The sequence below is a fragment of the Vombatus ursinus genome, unplaced genomic scaffold (genome assembly GCF_900497805.2).
Source record: "Vombatus ursinus unplaced genomic scaffold, bare-nosed wombat genome assembly UNPS02014845.1, whole genome shotgun sequence".
NCBI classification, from domain to species: Eukaryota; Metazoa; Chordata; class Mammalia; order Diprotodontia; family Vombatidae; genus Vombatus; species Vombatus ursinus.
The window spans coordinates 6,615,555-6,631,993 of record NW_020954623.1 but is presented as its reverse complement, the minus strand read 5'-3'; the positions used below and the strand labels follow the sequence as shown (position 1 = coordinate 6,631,993).

The 16,439-nt window shown below is 48.5% G+C and overlaps 1 protein-coding gene across 3 annotated transcripts in view; it reads right to left on the bottom strand.

The window, feature by feature from the left end:
• The window catches only part of ADGRA1 (adhesion G protein-coupled receptor A1), a 300,070-nt gene that overhangs the window by 74,074 nt on the left and 209,557 nt on the right, over positions 1–16,439 (bottom strand). The window lies entirely within an intron of this gene.

The window sequence follows — 16,439 nt, the reverse complement described above, 5'->3', positions numbered from 1 at the left end:
CAGGGAGAAGGAAGGAGAGAGAGAGGGAAAGGGAGAGGGACAGCGAGAGGTAGAGAGAGGGAGAGAGGAGAGATAGGGGAAAGGAGTGAGGAAAGGGAGTCAGAGAAGGGAGAGAGGAGAAGGGCAAGGGAGTGAGAGAGAGAGGATAGACGGAAGACAGAGAGACAGGGAGACGGAGAGAAGCAGAGACCCAGGGAAAGAACCAGAGGCAGCCGAGAGAGAGGAATCGTGATGGGGGCGGGGTGGGTGGGGGGAGCGGTAAGATAAGAAAAGGAGAAGAGGGAATTAGAAGCCAGTCTCAGGCTGCTAGCAGAGGGTTTCAGAGTCCTGCATCAGCCAGGCGGGAGGTCGAGGGGCTGGGGATGCTAAGGATGCCGGGGATGCTGCTGCCGCGGCAGCTGCTGCTGTCGCTTCTTCTCCTCGTCTCCTTTCCTGGGGACGGGAAGCCGGAGGCCGGCCAGCCTGGGCGGTCGCCATGGGGATGGGCGGGCTCCCGGGCGGGCGGGGGTGGGGGTGGGCGCCCACGGGGCCGCCTCCCTCCCTCCCTCCTTCCCTTCTTGCTGCTGCTGCGGCTCCTGCTGCAGACCTGGGGAGCGCGGCGGCGGTGGCAGCAGCGGAGGCAGGGGCAGCCGCGGCCGCCCAGGCCCAAGAGAGTACTGCGGCTCCCCCAGCTCTGGCTCTGGCTCTGATTTAAAGAGCCCTCGCGGGCGGCCGGACTAGCTCCCTCTTCCCCTACCCGTCTGCATCCTGCCGGGGCAGCTGGCGTGAAGGCACCCTGGGGCCAGAACGAGACAAAGAGCGACAGGGACACGGAGAGGAGCGTCTCGCCCACCTCCAGCAGAGGGTGATTTCGATATGGGAAAGGAGAGGGAAAGCCTCCTGTTCTTTCACCATAGGAACGCACTTAAGGCAGCGGACGGTGCGGGCCATCTCTTTCCCCAGGCTAGCGTACACGCAGTCTCGGCCGAGCATTGATCCCAGCATTAAAAGGCGATTGTAGCCCAAATGGGACTCCGCAGCCCAGCAGCCTGCCTCAGAGCCCAGCCCCAGGACCAGAGCAGAGGAGGGCGCCACACCCATCGGACCAGCAGAAGCAGTCTCCTTCTCCCAGTTAATTCAGACCCCAGGGGCCCAAGGCCAGCATGCCTCTGCTTCTATTGCTGTCTCACTTCCTAGCTGCCAGTGCAGTGTAGCCATGAAATGTTGCAGAGTAACTTGTAGGACAGGGGCAGGAGCAGAGGACAGAGAAAGGGAAAGGGGAGTCTGGGGGAGCCACTTTCCCTAGGAGGCCTCAGAACTTGCTAAAAAGAAAAAAGAGGGGACATTTTTCCAAGTGGGAAACTGTGGCTTGGTGGCCCCCCCTCCTCGGCTCCATCCCTCTCTCCCTCCAAACAAACAAAACTCAAAACCAGGCACGTGGCAGAGAGGGGCCTCCTCAAAGTCCAACTTCCAGGTGTAGACTCGGAGGCCCACTTAATGGTCAACTTGGACAGCTCCTCCTCAGGTGCGGTGGCAGGTTTTGTCCAGGTCTGCTTAGCCACAGCTTGGGCCTCTCAAAGGCAGGTGTTCTCACCAACACACTTTCTTTGTGTGGGGACAAGCAGGGCATACAGGAGCAAGAAGGGCCCAGCTCCTGCTGAGGAAGACTTTCTCTGTTCCTCTTTTGCTTTTAGGGGAATCTCTCAAAGGAGAGCTCCCAAATCTCTTGCTTCTTCAGTTTCACTGGGGAATTTTCTGCTGAACACCCATCTGCTTGCCTGTCAGTCAGAAAAGAGAGCATGTGCATCCCTGGTCCTCACACAGAGACACATCCACTCTGAGAAGGGGTCAGTGACTTCAGGGTCAGTGCAGGGAGTTCTCCTCCCCAGCATACATACAACCTGAAGGATACCCCTAACGAGATGGGCTGGAGTCCCTCAGGCAACACTCCTGCCCCTTTGGAGAGCATTTCCTAAATCAAAGGCCCAACACAGCATCCAATAACCCCAAATTGAGTGGAAGATGCCAAACATAATTTCCTGGGGAAGGGAAAGGGAGGCCCCAGAAATTGGATTCACAAGTAAAAATTCAAGAAGTCCCTAGGCTGGGCAGTCCAGTGCTTGTTCTGGCAGCACTGTCAGCAGGGGTCACAGGTACAAAAGCACATTCAAGTTTTGCCAGATCAATCTGAATTCCTGAGCTTGTGGGACAGTAGGTGTGGGGGCCCCAAGACCCCTGCCTTTCAGCTCCACCATGCTGCCTCTGTTTGCTCAGCAAATGTTTTTGCATTTATATGAACTGTGTGCAAGGCTCCAGTTTTGTCCCATACATCCACCTGCTCCCTCCCTCCCTCCCTCCCTCCTTCCTTCCTTCCTTCCTTCCTACCTTCCTTCCTTCCTTCCTTCCTCTACCTTTGTGAAATTAAATCCTTAAAAGGATATGGTAACATTGGCACTAAAGATATGTGGTGTAGGTTAGAGGCAGTGAGAATTTGACATGATTCTTCTGATCTTATCTCCTTGTGGAAGTGTGTTCCAACACCAGCTGCCCATCCCCAGGTCAGAAGCATCCTTTATTTCTTAAGTATCTTTCATGCCCTGGGTGAGGTAGGCCATTAGGGAGACACTGAGAAGATGGGGCCCTGCTTTAAAGTAGTTGTCAGTTGATGGGAGGAGGGCTCCATGAAAATGTGAGCACACAGGATTGAAGTACAGAATAGACTCTTGAGCTTGTTCTGCACAGGAGAGCTGCTCTGAGATCTGGGAAGTCAGGGCAGAGAGAAGGCTCCCTGGATGGAGTGGCAGTTCTCTGAATATTGAAAGAAAGCTTTACTTGATCTATTGAAGAGAGCAAAGGAAACAGGACCCATATAGACAAAGAATTGGAAACAGAGAGGATACCTATAAATTATGGAATGTTTGAAAAAGTCATGATACATATGATTGTGATGGATTATTATTGCACTGTAAGAAATGATGAGGGGGACAGTTTCAGAAAAAAAAACTTAGGAAGACTTATATGAACGAATACAAGGCGAAGTTAGCAGAAGCAGGAGATCATTGTACACAGTAACAGCAATATTGTAATGATAATCAACTGTGAAAGACTTAGTAACTGATCAATACAATGGTCCATGACATTTCCAAAGAACTCAGAATGAAAAATGGTATCCACCTCCAGAGAGAGAACTGATGAACTCTGAATTCAGGTTGGAAGCAGACTTTTTTCACTTAATTTTTATTGCTTTCCCTCCTAGTAACATGGCTAATGTGGAAATGTTTTGCCTGACTTCATATGTAGAGTGGGTATCATTTTTTTTCCGCCTTTTCTATGGGAGAGGAAAAGCGTAGAGGGAGGGAGCAAATCTGGAACTGAAAATTAAAAAAAAAATACATAAGCCTTAGAGTAGGAATCCTGTTGAACAAAGAGTGAGGGACAAAACTCATCTCCTTCTATGGCCCCTCAACAACACTCCCTACCTGACCCCCAACTCCTATTTACCCTAGTACCTTAAGAAGATTGCCAAAACCAATCCCTGCACATGTTCATTACATTCCCCAATCCTTCCAATCTCTTCCAGCAGTTTGCCCTATCATCTCCATTTTCTAGTCTTAAATATCTCCCTAGTGTCTTCCTTGTTGCTTACAAAAATGGCCGAGTCTTCCTATCCTTAACAAACTCTCACTAGACTGTATATCCCATTATCTCCTCCCTCTCTCAGTCAAAGTCCAGGAAAAATCCATTTATACTCATTGTCTCCATTACTCTTCTCACTCACTTCTCCCCCTTCTGCAGTCTGGCTTCCCACCTCCTCATTCAACTGATCCTGTCACCTGCAAGCTCTTAATCACTAAATCAAATGGCCTTTTCTTAGTCATCATCCTTCTCGACCTCAGTCTAGCCTCTGGCCACCTTCTTGTCCTGTACGCAGTGTTCTCAGCTCTCTAGTATTTCATGAAACTGCTCTCTCTTGGGTCTCCAGCTCCTTTACTGGATCACCATCCAAATCTTGCCTCCTACTGTGATTGTTCCCCAGGGCTCTGTCTTGGGCCTTCTCCCCTTTTCTTCTTAAATTTTCTCTGGACAATCCCATCAGCTTTCATGGGTTCAATGATCATCTCTATTCCAATGATTCCTCAATCTGTACATCCAGCCTAGTCTCTCTTCTGAACTCCAGTCTGGCATCACCAACTGACCTTTGGACATTTTGAGATGTACCATGCATGATCCATTGGCACAACAAACTCAATATGTACAAAACAACTCACTGTATTCCCCTTCTTCACCCATCCCCAATCCTGATGCTAACTTCCTTTTTTCTGTTGAAGACACCAGCATCCTCCATCCCAGTGACCCAGGTTCCAGACTCCTCACTCTTCTTCACCACCTACATCCAGTCCAGTGCCAAACCCTCTTATTTTTGGTTCCCCAACATTTCTCATCTTTCTCAAAGCCATTCTCTCTACATCTCTCACAGCTACTACTCAATTCAAGTCTCTATCACCTCTTGCAGTAATCACCTCCGAAGTGGTTTCTTTAACACACATCTTTCCTCTCCCTAATTCATTCTCTGCACATTTGTCAAGGTGCATGATAACCAGATCATGGCTGCTGAGACTTCAGCCAGCATCAAAAACTGTCTGAATTGCCTCCATGGTCTGCCAGCAGAGGCTGGGCAGGCATTGGTTGGGCACGTCATAGACCCTTGTGAGAGTGGTGGACCCTTCTGTCTGGGACCATGAGCCTATTCCCCATGGTGACTCCTCCCCACACTGGGAGGCTGGATTTTACCTCTAATAATAATCCATGGGAAGTCCAGGAAGACAAAGGCAACCCTGAGATGGGAAGGTCAGGTCCTAGAAGGCTGGGGCAGGGCCCTTCCAATGTGAGGTGGGCCTCAGTGCTGGCCCCTGACTGCTGGATAGCACAGCCTGGGAACAGGGAAGGGATCCAGCAGCGCACTGTTCAGCCCCAGCCATCTGAAAGGTCTATGAAGGATCTGAAGGATCTTGCCCCGGATGTGTTCTTTCTCCTGAGCAGAGCCCAACCTCTCCAAGCCTGCTCACCCTTTGTGTCTTGCTCTCCCATGAGCCTCCTATGGGATTCTCCCCAGATTCCTGGTGGCACCAACATCATGGGACTAAAGGATTGACCTTCTGCAAGAGATGTGACTGGAGTATCTGGGTTTAAATGACTTCAGTTCTGTCTCACAGGCATCTCTCAAATCACAGTGTCTCTAGCTTTGTACCGTCCCACCCTCAGACTTCCTTCTCCCTTTCTCTGGAACCCCCATCAAAGTTTTGAGTAGGAACACCAGCATTTGACTTCTTTTGCTCCTGATTGAGGTTTCCCCTTGGAGAACCAGAATGTAACTTGTGCCTAGGTCTGTAGAAGTGATAAAAGGGCTCTCAGCAACAGTGCAAGCAATCTGGCTAATGGCACATGACACATATAATTCAGGTATTATCTCACCTGACAGAAAAGCACCCCCCCCAGGTCATGAACAGTCAAACCATCCTTTCTCCCTTTCTGGAGGGCTGCTATCTTTGCTGGACCCCTACAGCCCTCTAAATCCAGAGCACTGTACTACTTGTGAGGCACTTGTGGAGTCTAAAAAGTCAATCAGTAGGTTAAGCATTTATTAAGCACCTACTACATGGCTGGGCTGCTAGAAAGTCACCTCTTTCCCCTGGTCAGGACTCCCTGTAGACCTCTAAATTTAGAGTATGACCCTTTGGGTGGAGACTCTCCCTCAAAGGCCCGAGGTTTTCTAGAGAGCTGGTCCCTTTCTGATTCAAACCTGAAGAGAAGAGTAAGACCAGGCTAGGTCTCTCCCTGGAGACTCCTCAGCTCCAGCTCCACATTGGCCACTCAGCTCATCATTGCCTCCAAGCTTCTTCTCCCTGCAGGAGGCCTGGTCCCAAATTCCTCTCTTGCCCAGGAGTTGTACAATCCCTCTGCTGTGCTGTTGGCCCTCTCTAGTCTGTGCGCTCTTCTTTCCTCTCCCAGTCATTTGGTTTCTTGGGGGCAGGATCTGGCAGTGGGGAGGAGTGATTGTATCTGCAGACATGAAAGTCCTTCAAGGAACTGAACAGTGGCCCTCCTCCTGTCTGAATCTCACATTCTCTTCATCTTTCCCTTACTCTCCCTTGACAAAGATGAGCCCCAGGGGGTCTATAGCCCAGGGGTCTGAGGTAGCCTCTTTCATGTGGTGACATGGGCCAAGGAGACCTGGCCTCAGGTGTGGGGCATCAAAGGAGCTTCACACCATGTACTGGGGGACACTTCAGCCAGCACAGATGCAGCCTGGACTCTAAGCTGGACCAGGCTCCTCCCTCAGCACAGAGAGAATTGGCTCTGGAATGGTGCCTCTCCAGGGTCCTGCAAAGCCTCCCAGAGACCATTGCCCCTACCTTCCCTTGCTGCCTTCCATCTCCATGCCTTCCCTTTCCTCTCTTTGCCCCTGCTGGCCTTACCAATGCCTGCCACTAGTCCCATGACAGGGGATGAACTCGGAGCCCCGGGACCTGGTACACCTCTTCCACTTAGGAGCTGTGTGACTATGAGCTTCAGTTCTTTCATCTGCACAAGAAGGATGTCACAGGCATGGTGTGAGAAATGTGCCTTGTAATGTGTTCCATGAATGGAAGCTATTCTTGTTCTCACACAGTCTAGACAGAAGCTTCTGGGTCTGAGGTTTCCTGCCCACATTCAGGAGCCCCTAGGACCACATTTTAGCTAAGTGTTATTTACCAAAGACAAACGTTTTGTTTAAAATACACTCAGGCTTTTTCCTTCTCCCCAACAGCATCATCTGCATCATTTTCAAAGGCATATTTCATGGCCATGCTGGCAAAGGGCTGCAGAGTCTGGCACTCTGAACACTGGCCTGGAGTCAGGCAGCACAGGTCTGAGTCTCAGCTTTGCCATCCGAGCCCATGGTGACCCAGAAGTGGCCCAGCACCCTCATATCTCTGTTTCCTCATCTGTAAAACAGAGATTCTGATGATGATCTGGCTCACAGGGATGTTGTCAGGATTAATCACCTATTAGGAAGCAATCTACATGCTAATTTTTGTTATTTCACAGCTGTGAAATACGGACCTCTCCACTCACTGTGAAAAGGAGATAAGGGTTTTCTCATTGGGAGGACAAAAATATTATTCAATGTGACTTGTGGTGATAACAGACACCATTATTCTCCTAGATGATGAAGCCACCACAACCCACACCAGCTGTGTATCAGAAACAATATTAGTTTTTGCCCCTGAAGCTGAGGGAGACACCAGGAAACCCAGGAGAGTAGCTTACTATTGCCCACAGTGAATACAGACCTCAAGACAAAAGTGCTCCAGGGGGCTACAACTGTGCCATCTCAGGCAAAATGAAGCCAAGAAAGCTGTCTCCCATCGGGCTGGAACAGGGAAGGTTGTTTGCTCAGTAGAAGGATGGGTGTGGTGATTCAGTGGTGTGTGAGAATTGTTCAGTATTAGTTTGTGTGAATATTTTAGGAAAACTTGAGTGTTGTTGGGGCAAACCATGATGAAAATAATGACAGTCCTGGAGCCTTGATGGTCATAGTTATGTAGAAAAGGCTCATGATGTTAATGATAGTGATGAGAATGATGGTGGTGGTGGTGGTGGTGGTAATGGTGATGACAGCAACGAGACATGATCAAAATAATGGTGAGGAAGAGGAGGAGAATCAAGACAGCCATGACAGTGATAATCACAATGAAGATTATGATGATGACAGTGACGAATCTTCTGATAATGAAAGTGATGATGACAATAAGAAAGAGGAGCATTAGAATCAGGATCAAGAGGCGATGAGGACAATGACAATGGCCATCAACATTATGGCAATGGTTGTACTGAGGAGGGTCATCCTGATAAGTACAGTGATGGAGTGATACCAATTCCAATGGTGAGAGTGGTGGACATGCTACTGGTGATGACTGCGATGACAATAATAATGGTGACCGTGAATGATGGAGGTGATGATAGCGATGATGATGAAGGAAGATCAAGATGACCCAACAGTGATGATGACCATGAGCATCACGGTGATGGTGATTGTGACAATGAAGACAATGGGGATGATGACTATGCTTCCAACAATTGGGTGGAGAAGGATGAGGATGACTTTAATGATGGCAAGAACCACGGTGGCAACATACAGAGTGATATGAAACGATGAGGAGGAGGAAGATGGATGACCATAATGCCAGTGAGGAAAATGGCGCTGAAGGCCATGATGATAGAAAGGTTGATGGCAATGCCACTGGTGAGGATGATAACAATGAGGACAATGGAGATGTTAATGAGGAGGGGAATAACAGCCAACATTTACAGAACACTTTGAGGTTTGCCAAGCACTTTACAAACACTACCTCATTTTATCCTTAAAAAAAACTCTGTGAAGCAGGTGTTATTATTATCCCCATTTTACATGTGAGGAAATTGAGGCAGATGGAGATGAAGTGACTTGTCCAGGATCACACAGATACGTGTCTGAGGCTGGATTTGAAGTCAGGTCTTTCTGATTGCAAGTCCATCTCTCTATACACTGTGCCACTTAGCTGCCTCACAAAAATGATGATGGCAGTGATAATTGTAGTAATTGTAGTAATTGCGCTTTATGTAAGTCAAATATGTGAGACAATAGGACATACAATCTTCGTATAGCTCCTGTAGTTTAGGGCTCGGATGTTACTGAGATTATGTGCCAGTGGGTAGCCTCAAAGGCCTGTTACTTGTAAAGGCATTAACAGTCTTGTAAGTACTAAGAGAATTAGAGAAAAGATATGTTTTAATGGACCAGGAGAGTGCCATGATAGTGGGTGAAATTACCACAATGTATTAAATGACATTTCCCCCTACAGAACCCTGGGAACTGGCATATATAAGCCTATATGGAAAAAATCATGTTTATTTAACAACGAAGTGAAAGGCCACTCCTAAGGGATGCTGGTGGCAAAATGAGAGGGAAGTGAAAGTGCATTCATTGGGCTGGAGCAATGACTCCAACGTTCCATGGTTCTGCAACCTCCCTCATGTGGATGTCTCCATCATAGCTCATCCATGTCACTTTGTAAAGCACCTAGTATGGTACTTGGCACATAGTAGGTGCTCTTTCTCTTTCCCTTGCCCTTCCTGTCATAGGAAAGCCAAGATTGTGCTGCTTAAATTAGGGCTTGGAACTCTGTATGCCACATAGCTTAGGAACCCAGTAGGAAGACCACACATTCACGTCATTCCATAAATTCTCTCCGTAGGGTCCACCCAGCAGGTAGGAGTTGGGGGGCAGGGGCAGCATTAAGTTCCTTGGACTTGGCAAGGTGACAATAGTGCACACAGGCTACCCAAGGCTGACATCTCACTCTTAGGATGTGATGAACCATCATTCATCTCTTTGATGACATCTTCTGTTCATTTCTCACCTATGATTTCTTATGGGTAATGGGTTTCAGCTGCTTACTTCCTCCATAAATCTCTGAATGGCCTTTTGGGTAATCCTCCTCTTCCCTGCACCCTCTCTCTCCCATCCTTCCCTTCTCCTGTGCTTCCACAACCATAACCCAAGAATGAAGTCTCAGTTTCAGGTGTTATGGATTCCTTCCTCACCCCCTTCAATCTGGCCTTCATCAGTTACAGATCAGCCTTTTTAGTTTGCAGATGTGGTCCCATCAATCCTTGCTCGCTGTCCAACTCTTCCACCTGAAATGCAAATGGGTCCCATCCCTCATCACTGTCCTTTCTAGTTATCTGCCATAACTTCCTCGCTTCCTGAAAACCCTATCCCATTCCCCGTCTTTGCTTGATAGGTTCCCTCCACTTGGGATACCCTGCTTGTTCCTTTGACTCTGCTGAAAGTTCTCTCATCCTATGAAGCCCAGCTCAGGGCCTCCTTTCCCTCTCCATGACTCCCTATGTGGATTCCCAGTCATCAGGAATGGCCTGTCCAAATCCCCCTCTTTGTACTCTGTATGCACCTCCCTCATGCATTCGACCACAGCCACATCAGAGTTGTCTGTCGGGACTTTGTATTTTGACTCTTCTCTGGGCTAGTAAAAAATGTTTGTTTTCTGAGGCCTTACAAATCTTAATAGAAGGGCTTTAAACAGAAAAGGAAGAGGTAGAGGAAAGCCTATGTGTGGTTATTCTCCCATTGAGATGCCCCTCAGAAAAGCCCCCAGACAGGAAGAAGCCAAGACATTTAGAAGCCCATTGGACCACTGAGGATGAACCATAAAGCCCTTGGCCTTGGGAGTAGCCACAAAAGTCCCAAGGATGGACCACAGACTAGGGGCACTCGGGCAGATGCAATGGGGCAAGCTCAGCACTATAGAACTGGTGAGCAGCCACATCAGGGCCAACCCAGGCCCCGCCAAGACAGCTCTTAGGAAAGGGGATGGGATAATCAATGGAGCCCAGAATTGAGTCTTTGAGGCTAAGGGGCATCCTGATTATAGCTCCCACCTTCAATGGGCAAAGGAAAGCTTCCACTTGGCATCTGGCACCAAGCTCAACTCTGCCCCTTAGCTGAGAGAGAGCCAGCCTCTGAGTGCAAGTTTTGGGAACCACACAACGAAACAGCTCAGGGCTGATGCCAAGGACCCAAAGAGGCATGGAAAATTGGCAGAGCAAACCTCCTGGGCTGTCCACAAGAGGGCAGGGAAAGGGCTGTAGGACATCTGCTGAGGTTTGCCCTGAGGGGCTCCCCCAGCAGTGACACAGGAAAGGCAGCAGGTGTTCTGGCTGTGGTGGGGGGATGCCAAGCCAGAAGTCTCAGTGCGGGGAAGGAAAGGTCATCCTTCTTCTTGGATGAGCAGCGTGTGACAGCTGTGGCTAACCCTCTAGGTGTCGGATTAAAACTCAGGCCCACTCAGCCCAGCTATCCAGGGCTATCCTCTGGCTCCCAATAACCTCACCACCCTGTTGGGCAGACTCTGTCCAGGGCTTTCTGTAGCCCCATGGGTGAGAGTGAGCAAGAGGGCACCATCTTTCTGTGGAGGAGATCACCTCCTTCTCCTTAGGTAAGCAGCACCTGGCATCAGCTGGGACCATTTGGGGCCCCTGAGGATGCTGATTCTCACTTTCCAAGCATTTGGGGGGTCTTGGGAACTTAAAGTGGGAAACATTCAACATCAATATGGAAGCTGAGGCATTTGAGGGGACTGACGTTTGAAGATCCTCAGGGCTTTCAACCACGACCCCTTGGCATCATGCACGGAGCCAGCATTACTCACTGAGGGTAAGGAGAACCAGCTGGGGTTGCCATGACAACCAGTTGCCTGCCCCCAGCATCCTCCAAGCCAGTGCAAACATGTCTGCAGCAACTCCATCACAGAGTCGTTCTCACCGCAAGGCAAAGTCTGATTTGAGATGCTGGCTATACAATTAGCAAATGAGGAAAATGGACAAGTCCTCTGCTGCTTCCATAGGGCTATCCTGAACCCTCATGGCGCACAGCTGCATGGGGCAAGACAGAAGCGTGGCACCCAGGATAGAAGCAGTGGCTGTTTCTGGCCAAGATATGCATTCATTGGAGAAGCCCTCTGGCCCAGCTTGGGACATACTTCCCAACACAGCTGCTCTCTCTCAGCTGCAGGCTTCTGCACTCAATAAACATTTATTAAACACCTACTATGCACCCACCACCAAGCTAAGCATAGTGACTGACTTAATTGCATGGACAGAGAACAGTTGGTCTGAAAAAGGCCCAGGGCCTTTGGTGAACTCCAGGCCCCTGAGTTGGGCAATGTCTTGTGCTGGGTGTAAGAGGGCATACAATGTTTAGATAAAGATGGTACCTGCCCTCAGAGTACTACCAGTCTGCACGATGGAGAAGACAAACCCAGACTACATGATAAGATTTCTGCGAGGCTCCCACAAGATGCAGACATAAAGCACTTGGAGCAGTACTTGGTACATAGTAGGTGCTTAGTAAATGTTGATGGATTGAAAAAAGTGCAATGGATTTATCTATTAATGGGTGAGGAAAGGCTGGATGACCACTTGTTTGTCCACTGGAGAGGGGACTCTTGTCCAGAGGAGCTGGATGTCATGATACCTCCAGGGGTGCAGCAATTCTGCTCCAAGTGAACACTGAGACTTGAGGAGGAGGGTGGGGTTTGGGGTCGTCATTGCATCTGCAATGACTTTGTGGCTCAGCAGCTGGGCATCAAGAGTAGGGGAGGGGGCAGAGAGGCTACCAGCAAGCTGGCTCAAGGATAGACTGTGTGGAGGGGAGTGTAAGGGATCAGCTTGGAAAGGAATGAGGGTCTTGCAGATTGGGGAAGGCCTCGAATGCTGAGCAAAGGCGCCATCAGCAGAGGGATGTTGGGGCTGGAAGAGATCCTAGGGGTTATTAACCTTGCTGTTTAGATCCCTTCTTGGGTCAGGTTTTTAAATAGACAAAATACAATATACAAGATTACAAAGGAAGTCATTATATCAAAACTGTGATCTATCTACTATCTATCTATATCTACCTATCTACTCTCTCTCTCTCTCTCCCTATCTCTTTATCTTTGTCTCTCTCTTCCTACTTACCTATCTCTTTTGCTATCTATCTATTGATCTACATACCTATCTCTTTCTCTATTCCTTTTTCTATCTACCTATCTGCTATCTCTGTCTATCTGCCTATCTACCTATCTCTTTATCTCTCTCTCCCTATCTACCTATCTCTTTTGTTATCTATCTATCTATCTGCCTACCTAACTACCAGTCTTAAAGTACAGACCCCAAGGTGAATGGGAAATAACCAGAGCCCTCTCCATATGTACTAAAGGAGGGCTGGTGATGTGACAGAGGGGCGCTCCTGTCTGAGCTGAGAGTGTAGGAGCTGCTGGTGATTTCTAAGGTAAACAATCATTAGTGGTCCTTGCAGGAACAATGTATGTAATCTGTCCTCTTTCACCTGTGTCTCAGGATTGTAATTACTTATCATGCGCAGGGAAATAGAGTTTCAGTCTCATTACCGTCGATCAGATAAGTATATATTTCAGTTTTCACTTCTAATTGTGAAAACACAATATTTATAAAATTGGGAGTACTCAAGGCCCATCAAAAACCAAACCCTGACCCCCAGATCATCTTCCTCATTCTCAAAGGGGCTATGCTGTACCGCTCCAGGTGCAAGGGTTCCACACATTAGTGAAATAGAAGAGGGCCTATACACAGCCTGATTGGTGGGCTTGGAACATGCCCCTCTGTGCAGTGAGAGCCCAACATTTGTGGGCCTTTCTTGCTGGCAGGAAAAGTGATGAGAGATGCAAATAATCTGACATGGAGTCTGGAAGACTGAATCTGAACTCTGTCCCCCACACTTCTTAGCCATATGATCTTGGGCAAGTCACAATCTCTTGGAGTATCAGTTTTCTCCTCTGTAGAATGGGATCATAATGCAGGCACCAGCTCCTAGACAGCAATATTGAGTTTAATGAAAGCATGCATGCCAAGTGTAGAACACCGTGATGATCACTGGTGTCATCATTAATAAGAATACCTATTGAAAAAGCTACCCCTTCAAAAGGGACAAGGGTCATAGCATAGGAGACTCAGAGCAGCACAGACCATGTTGGAGACACAAAGGCTCCCCTCCCTTCCCCACCATGGCCTGAGCCAGAGGCAAGGTCTGTGGCCGTAGGAGGGGCACAGGCCAAACAGCCTTTCATTCTTGGCTGGCTCTGCTCCTGACTTTCTGGACTTCAAAACCTTCATCTCTCCACACTTTCCCTCCCTTGCTTTTCCCTTCCTCCCTCCCTCCCTCCCCTCTTCCCTCCTTTCCTTCCTTCCTTCCTTCCTTCCTTCCTTCCTTCCTTCCTTCCTTCCCTCCTTCCTTCCTTCCTTCCTCCCTTCCTCCCTCCTCTCCCTTCCTTTCTTCCATCCTTTCACTCACTCTTCTTATCTGCAGCAGTTGGGGCTGGACTCATTGCTTCCAAGGGTCCCTCCAGCTCAGTCATTTCTGGGGTTTATGTTCCAAGGTGATGAAGCTGCAGTCCTCATTAATTTTAAAACAAACTTTATAAACTCCAGATATTTGACCAATTCTTACTTTTAAAATGCTGATTCAATTTAAAATCAGGAGTAGTTAGTTCAGGGAAGTTACCAAGCAAGCAAGGCAGGAGCAGAGAGCCAGGGAAGGCTGAGCTTTACTGGGCTTCAGGGAACATTTATTTGCAGGGACAGGGCAGGCAGAACAAAGCATCAGCTGAAATGGGGGCCATCTTTAAAGTTCCACAAACCCGGGCTGACAAGGAGGGTCCAGGCAACGGGGTGGTTTGGGAGGGCTTCTGATGATAATTGAGCAGAGAGCAGGAGGAATACAACCAGAGCCAAGAAGAAAAGCAGATGGAACCCAGACTGGTCACCTACAGCCGAGGATGGTCAGGTGTACAAGATGCCAATAAAGTAGCCAGCAGCCAAAATGAGGTCCAGGGTCTGCCAGATTTTCCTCTGCACTTGGAGCCACCCACATGGATGACCCCTGGACTTGGTGTCTGAGCAAGGCTGTTTAAGTCTCATTTCCCCAACATACCAGCCATGGGACTTCTCCTGGCTGCAGTTTCCTCATTTATAAAAGAAAAATAATGGCATGTCCATTTCTCCACTAAAGTATGGCTTGTATGGGCCATCATAATTTGCAGGTGACCCTGGGTCCTCAAAGGCTGAGTCCCAACAGCACCAGCTCTGGCAATTGCTACCAATAAATTAAGTCAACAAGCATTTATTAAGCTCCTCCTATGTGCCCGGCATTGTGCTAAGCAATGGGATACAAAGAGAGTCAAAAAAGAGAGTCCCTTCCCTCTGGGAGAGGAGAGACAACGTGCAAACAACTATATCCAAGCAAGACCTATATAGGGTAATTAAAGAAAATCAACAGAGGGGAGCCAATTAAAAGGGTGGGCTAGGGAAAGGCTTCCTGGAGAAGTTCGAATTTTATCAGGGACTGGAAGGAATCCAGGGAAGCCAGGAGGCAGAAATGACGAGGGAGAACATTCCAGACATGGAGGACAATCAGAGGAAACTTTTCAAGGAGGGAAATGAGTGGACACCAATGTCTCTGGATTGCTGAGGACATGATGTTAAAAAACTGGAAAGATGGGGGAAGCCAGGTGAAAGGTGGAAGGAAGGTGGAAGGCTTTGAATGCCAAACAGAGGATTTTGTATTTGATCCTCGTGGGGGTTATGGGGAGCCATTGGAAGTTATTGAATGAGGATGGGGGTGACGTAGTCAGAGCTGTGCTTTAGGAAGATCACTTTGACAGTTGAGTGGAGGAGGATGGATTGTAGTGAGGACAGAGCAGAGGCAGAGAGTCTCACCAACAGACTACTGTAGCAGTCCAGGAGGACATGAAGAGGGTCTGCACCAGGGTGTCAGAGAAGAGAAAGGGGCATAGACAAGATGGAACAAGGGGAGAAATGATGGAACTTGGCACCATATTGGATGTGGGGGATGAGAGAGAAGGAGGGGTTGAAGATGACTCCTAGGCTGTGAGCCTGAGGAACTGGGAGGAGAGTGGTGCCCTGGAGAGTAGGGAAGTTCAGAAAAGGGGAAGGTTTGGTTATTAAGCTCCTACTATGTACCAGACACTACACTCACCATTGGCTTCAGTTTTGGACACATCAAATTGAAGATGCTTGTGGAACATCTAGTTTGAGATGTCCAATAGACAGCTGGAAATTCAAGACTGGAGGTCAGTAGGGAGGTTAGGGCTGGATGAATCAATCTAAGAAGCATCAGCATAGAGATGATCATGGAAACTATGGGGGCTGAGGTGATTATCAAGTGAAATAGTGTAGATGGAGCAGAGGAGAGGGCCCAGGACAAAGTCTTGGGGGACATTCATGGTTAGTGGGTATGACCTGGCTGGAGTCAGAAGGTGATGGTGGGCTGTATATCTGCTATCCACACACTGGGTGAGGTAAGCCCAGAGAGGCTTGTCCAGGAAGGAAGGTGGCTCCCTGGGATGATCTCTGGCCACAGACACTATTGAGGATGGTAGAGAAAGCCCCAACACAGATTACTTCAAGGTTGTCTGTATCTCTCCTGAAATGTGGCAGCCAGGACTGAATACAGTCTCTCTCTCCCCAAGTCTGACTAGAATAGTGTGCTGGGTGATCTCCCCATTGCTAGAAGTGAACCCTAACACTGTTTATTCAGTCTGACATCACAAGGGGTTTCTGGGGAGCTACAGCCCACTGATGACTCACAGTGATCTTGAATTCCGTTCAAATCCCTGGATTTTTTCCAGATTCACTGGCATCTATGTCATCTGCCCTTTTTGGCATTTGGGAAGGTGATATCTTGAACCCAAGATGAAAACTTTACATTTATCCCTAATATATTTCATCTTATGGCCAGAGCAGGCCAACTTTTGCTACAGTGAACTTCTCATAGTGGACAAGATGCCTTGAGATGGGCAGAGACCACAGAGATTCACTATGTG